Source organism: Larus michahellis, chromosome 8 (assembly GCF_964199755.1).
Source record: "Larus michahellis chromosome 8, bLarMic1.1, whole genome shotgun sequence".
NCBI classification, from domain to species: Eukaryota; Metazoa; Chordata; class Aves; order Charadriiformes; family Laridae; genus Larus; species Larus michahellis.
This window is the reverse complement of record NC_133903.1, coordinates 41482717-41489593: the sequence shown is the minus strand read 5'-3', so window position 1 is coordinate 41489593 and position 6877 is coordinate 41482717.

The window sequence follows — 6877 nt, the reverse complement described above, 5'->3', positions numbered from 1 at the left end:
ACAAATATCCACCTGTCCCAGTGACTCTGTGCTGCCTTTGCTGCCCGCTGCGACTCCTTTGACTGGACAGACCTTGTCCTGCAGAAGGGGACATCTGGCGCTGCCCCCACCGCGGTTTCGGGGGGACCTGTCCAGCAAAGCTGATCCTGCAAAAGGGCAGAAGTCTTGGACCCTGGCACAGAGAGGGGAGAAAGATGGTCTCCCATCTGGAAACCCGGAGTCTCTTCTCACCGCGCAGGTATGGCTATTCTGACCCTTGGGCTCTGTTCTAGTTAGTCTAAGTGGGAACGTTTATTATACATGAAAATTGTCTGCCGAGGGAGTAGGAGAGGCCAAAAGCAGACGTTATTAATCCACTAAACATTACTGTACTGCAGCCAAGTTTGTGACAAACAGCAGGGATCATTGTTAGTAGGTATAAATTGCCTTGTAATCATTTCCACAAGCCGAGACTGGGTCCCAGCACACCTGACAAACTCATAAAGGGCAGGAAATGCAAATACAGCCTCTCGCAATACACGCCTGCCACTCGCTCACCCACCCTCTCACCCACCCTCACCGCAGCCACTGCCACCCCAGAGCAAGGGCAGAACTCTCTCTCCCTGTCACCGCTCCAAAAAAACCCTGATGGTTTTTCTATAAACCCCTGGATCCCCGAGGATGCTTCTGTAACAGCGGTAATTGTGGATCGTTAGGGTAGTGGTTTGCTGTGTTGGAAGAGTGCAATTTTACACAGACGTAATGCAAGAGGTCAAAGGGTCAGACATTAGCATCACTAAAAGAAAAGCTAAAAAAAAAAAAAAAAAAAGAAAAAACCCCGAAGAAATTGGAAGGCATAAGAATTTAAACTGTGTGAAGTTTAATTCCAGCTGGGCAATTACTATACTGGGAAACAGGCATTCAAGCCTGAGCCCACTTCATAGGGCAGCCTTTATGGTGGGATTGCTTCTGGTGGCTCCACAGAAACTGAAAATATACCGATTCCTCATGATGGGAGTGATGAGCAATGTACTGGAGAATTTCTCCAGGATGCCGGCGGCTCGGTGCCAGCTGTCTGTCAGCAAGTCAAGGGAAGCTTTGGGAGAAATTTCTCTGACGGAGCTGGGAACCTTCCCTTCTCCGAGGCGTGCTAACTTAGCCTGGCACTTGGACCTGTCATGGAGGTCTGCAGGGGCATTTCTGAACCCCAGCAAAGTCTACTTCAAAGTGTGCTAGACTGCACCTTCTAAAAGTACAGAAGTCCTGCAAAGCCCAGGGGGCTGTGGTCGTTTCGCTGCCAGCAGTGCCCATTCTCCCAGCTAGCCTTGCAAACCACCCAGCTGCTCCCCTCTCAGCACACTTCACGTAGTCTTCTGCTCTCAAAACGGGAAGTTTCCACTAAAGACAACTAGTGTGAGCGCCTGTGTCAAACAGGGCTTCCTCGGCTCGCCTGCGGTGTGAAGGGAGAGGGTGGTTTTGCAAAGACATATGGGCCTCTCTCATCCCTCTCTCCTGTTTAAATATATACACTCCTGAGTCCTGACAGTAATGAAAAGCTCAAGAACATCATTGTGAGAATTTGTTTTAATGTATCCAAGCATCCTTGGTGTTATTAGCATAGTCACATAATTATCCCCAGAGAAACTTACACCCATACGTTAACGCCCATAAATTATTGCGTGGATCTATTTCATACCTTTATTTTCAGTTTCTGGGAAAGATACATCACTGGGTACTTAGTATAGTAATTACTTCAGAACATGTAAGCTGCCTGTGCCCTGGGTAAAATGTTCGGGAGGCAGAGGAGTGCTGGCAGTGGCTTCTAAAAGCTCAGTGTAAGCTAAAGCCTAACTGTGCTCAGAATGTGATGCAAGAATATGATGCACCTCCTTAATTTCACAAGAGATTTCTTAAAAGGACAGGAATTTAAAAGTGAGAATGGAGATGAATAGAAATTTATGTTAGGCAAAGCGTGGAAAAAAGCCACCTTGTAGCAGGGAATAAATTCTTCACAGTACAAGGCAGAGAACCTGGTCTGAAATTTCAAGCTAGGCTACCAACATCAGTGTTGTCTAGATACCCCGACAACCTGAGTAGCTTAGCCACATCTGACACTTCTCTATTTAGATTGGAGATGCCAGATCAAAGGCCTAATCTGCTGCATTTTCTCATAATCCTTATGAATTTGGCATGAATGTAGTAAAGAAGCTGCATATGAACTCAGAAATCAGTTGTAGCGCTTTTGGATCCTGGCCTCAGACAGGAGCTGGATCATAATATAATTGTTTAATTGTATGCTTATCTTCATGCGTTTTAACTGATTTATCCCAGTATTAAGGGTATGCTATTCTATGCATATTTGATACGTTCATATTTCTCAAACTGTTAAATACAAAATATTAGGACTTGAAAAATGTATCTTGCTTTTTTATAAACAGCTGTATTAGACTTTTACTCAAGTGATTTTGTAAATCCTCTTGCCTTTATTTTTTTTAGTTGAGTTTGTTTGACATTTCTACACAAGGAATCTGGTGACTATTCTGATTCTCCTGTAAAACGGATAAAAGTAAGGAACATTCTTCCCCTCCTTTGATCACTTTGCAGATTGGGAACTACAAATTGATATTCAAATATTCGAAGCTTTATTGGAGCAGAGCATAGTATTTAATGTCGCCTGCTAGAGCGCTGGCGATTGCTACAAGTGGTTCACTGTAGCACACTTGCAGTAGCATTGCCTATTTTATCACACAGTTGTGCATCATAATACAGTAACACAAAAATCTGTCTTCACATGTATTAATGCCCACAAATAGGCATGTCACACTACGGCAGTACAGCGTTTCCCCATTACATTTCAAAACCTGGCAAAAGCTCACTACAAGCCATATCATTAAAAGGTTTTCTTTTTGTTCCTACTTCTGACTTTCTAAAGTGTGAGAGTATTTAGTTCCAAGTGTGTCTATCTTTTTTTCAAGCTTCCTTTTTGGGATAAGATTCTGCAAGCTAAAAATCATTATTTCTCTTCATCTATTTAAAAACGTATTTTTGCACTTTATGGGTATGCTCAGCACCACTGTCCATCACTTCGTGTTGAGGATTTAAAATGCCCGGCTCAGCACACATTTCAGGAACTGTTTCCTTCCCTGCTCTGAAAGCTGCTCCATTTTCTGTACTGACCTTGTAAATCCTAGACATTGTGCAAAGGAAGTCTGCATCTTTTCCTCTCTTGCTTTCTAACTACTCCAAATATTTCTTTCATGAAAGTCAAGGTGAGAATGAGGGAACTGGCAATTTCGCATGGGATATTTGCAAGGAAAGACCATGGAAGAAATGCCACACAGCAAATAGGGACAATTACGTACAGTTGTGTTGCCAGCCGCCTACCAACCTGCCCTCCTCTTTACTGCCAAAAGGTGAGAAGAACAAGAGAAATGGGAGCAAAGGGAGCTTGCAGGAGAAATGGAGGAGAGGGAAGAAGACAACTGAACATGAATGGATGAGAAAAAGCAAGGGAAGAGCAGAAGTAACATCAGGGAGGTCAGAGACCTTGACTTTAGTGACAGAGAACCATTAGGAGTTAACTGTGCAGAAACCCACTTAAAAGGATGTAACATTTCTATGATAATTACTTAACATTTATCCATTTTACAGATACAGCCTTCATAGGCTATGGACAAAGAGATAAAAATGAAAAGCAGAAACTGAAATGACTTAGCCAAGTGTTAAACAATCAACCAACCAACACCCAGAGAGAAAGTTGCTACCTGTCTGTTACCGAACCTACAAGAGGTGGGGCAAGGCAAAGCCAAAAGCATTACATATGTAAAAGCAGGAGGGAGAAATTCATAAGCTAAGCTAAACAGTTTGAACCACACATATTTGAACAACACGCTAAACAATTTTTTTAAAAGAAGGGAGCTACTATTAAAGTTTAAAGCCAATACAAAAATACAATGAAAACAACAGATGCAAAACATTCACAAGAGTAACCACAGACCATTTCATTACGGATCGTGGCACTAAAGCTAGCTTCATTTATTCTTCTGGCATTGAAAGAACTGCAGGCAAAAAAGCAAATTCAAATACAAGTACAAAAAGAACATAAACAGAACATAAATAGTGATTAGCAAACTGATGCCTTTAACACTTTGCTCTTGGCGTTATTACTACAGATATCTCTACAACATACGGCCTTTTATTCTCAGTCAAAAATCAAGTTTAGTTTAGAAACCTCCCCAGTTTGCATTTTCTTTGGTTTCATCTCTGATCCTGCTTTGCTCTCCAGCACTAAACAAAACACCAGTGGTCTAATACAGTTGTTTCTCACTGCACCAAGTCAAAATCAGCAAGCATTCCTAGATAATACTTACTGTCACTTGGCTCATGGTGGCCTGCTGTTTTGTCACCTCCTGGTCTTGGATCCCACAGAGGAATAAGGGCAGTATAGAACTTGTAGCTCTATAAAAAGTGTCATCTTAATATCAGAGGAGGAGCTAGCCGTAAGGGGTTGGCTTCACAAATGTAAATATTTCATAATTTATTTAGTAATGTGGCTTTTCTTTTTCCCCCAGGCAAAAGCTTTAATAAAGGAATAGGTCTACTGCAACAAAGGAAATAACAGCAAAAATGGGAGACAAGGACACATCCTAACCCCATTAATATCAGTCGGAATTTGCCTTCATCTTCAGTGGGAACAGAACTTCAAAGACACGGGAATCACCCATAAAACCTGAAGGATAAAATCTGAACCTTCCGTCATCTATGACGCAAATCGTGTTTAGAGGATGGCAGTGTAGTCGCGACACAGTGGAAATGTCCCCAGCAGGAGTTTCACATCTTTGGCTTGACCACAGTCTTGTCCCCAGCGCTGCCAGAGTGGCTGTTAGTGTGTGGGCAGTTTCTTTGCCAGAAGAACCTCTCTGAGGCAGGACCATGCAGGAGCCGGGCAAAGATGAACCTTCTCTTGGTGAGCACTGTCTCTCTTGATGTTCATAGCTTTACTTTCAGTGCCCAAATCAGGAAGAAGTGATACCCCCACCTTTACGGGTGGGGTTTTTTTACATCTCAGTAATTTAAGATATTCTTTCAAAGCCCGTCTCTGGCAGAACGGAGACTGAAATCTGTATCTCCTCAGTCCTACCTTGTGTTGTTAGCACTGAGGAAGATGAGTGGTGCTGATAGAAAGAATCTTTTCTTCTCCAGGGAGATTCAAGATCTCCCTCGAGGACTAAGAACATATCCCGGGTGCACTCTGCCTGCTAAATGCTGTGAAAAACCAATGGGAAAGCCAAGATGAGGGATCTCATTCCCAAGCATCTCTGCAGGTCTTTAGTACTGGCACCACGCAGCAAAGTGGAAATTAAAAGAACAGAGGTACTATTCTTCTGCTAACAGCAAAATTAGTTTCCAACTCTTTCCTTTGGATGACTCCTTATGCTTCTTCCATTCCTAGGATTGCATAACAAGACAGAGTATCAAGTCACTGTATGATAATGTGCATAATGTACAACCTGGAGAGGTTGTTACACTCTTAATGGGTGAGTTCATCTCTGCCACAAATACACAGCTCCTCATAGTCCTATTTTAGCTCTTTAAGAAAAAGTCCCCCTCTGTCCTTCATTATTGGTCACCAAAATGTCTGACAACATAGACCCTTTCAAATAAAACAAACTCCAAATAATAGTGGGTGTTTCAGGAAAATGTTTCATGGGAGTGCATACCCTAACTAAGGCCTCCTCATTAATTTCAAATTATATTTCATATGGGATCTGCACCACCTGTCCATTGCAGGTCATACCGAGAAAAAAACTACAAACATTTTCAGAAAAGCCCCTTTAAAAGAAATATTTTTAACATATGCTAATATGTCTGAGTGATTTGCAGTCCCTGAGTGTAGAGAAGTCTTCTAAGAAAGCCACATATATGACTACAAAATACAAGTTCACATATATTTTCCATACATTATGTTCTTAAGGAAGTCTGTGCCTCTACTGGAAAACTATAGGGAAATTTCAATAACTCTGCTTTTTGCAAGTCAAATCTATATTGTATGTCAAAATATACAGCTGGGGTGTTGTGGTTTGTTGTTCGTTTTCTTTTTTTTTTGAGAGAGAGAGCATTGCTTAGGACCCTGCAGGAGCACAGAACTTAGAGTTTCAAGGTTGTTTTTTTTTTAATAAAACACAGTATTTCTTTAATGCTAAACTCCTTTTGTTTCCAGTGCCCTAATTTTTAACAATCAGCATGTATACAAGAAATGGGGAATGAAGTATGTGGTTTTGCTGCTTTGAAAAACATGTAATAATGCTATTTGTGTTCGTGGGCTTAGCTTGGTAGTTCAAATAAAATGACTGTCAGCTAGATAGTTGCAGTAAAGATGAAACACAGTATTGCAGATAAGAAACTAATTTTTATTTCGTGGTCCTTGTCTTCTCTGGGTATGTGAGCCCAGTGCTTTGTGGGATCAAGTGACACTCTTAAACATAACATTATTGAGCAAAACCAATTTGATTAGATTAGTTAAACCAATGCGGTAAAGGCAAAGTGAAACTGAGCAGCTTCATGGCCCTTACCACGTATACCATAAGCTCGCTATCTTCCCTAAGCAAGGGAAATTTCAAGGGCTAACAGCTTTTGAAGTCAGCTCTAATTTAGGTGTATATTGTATGAAGCGTGACAATAAGATCAACTGAGTAAAAAAACCAGAAAGCTAAACTGTGGACAAATTTATGAATGCACCGCACAAATTAATACATATTTGTGCAAAGTGTTCAGGAGAAGAGAAATATGTTTCTTCTAAGAGGTTGTAGGTGTAGCTATTACGGTGTACCAAAGAGATAAAAAAAAACATAATATCCTGTTGATGCTGTGTTCTTGTTGTGTTTGAAGTTACAATTAG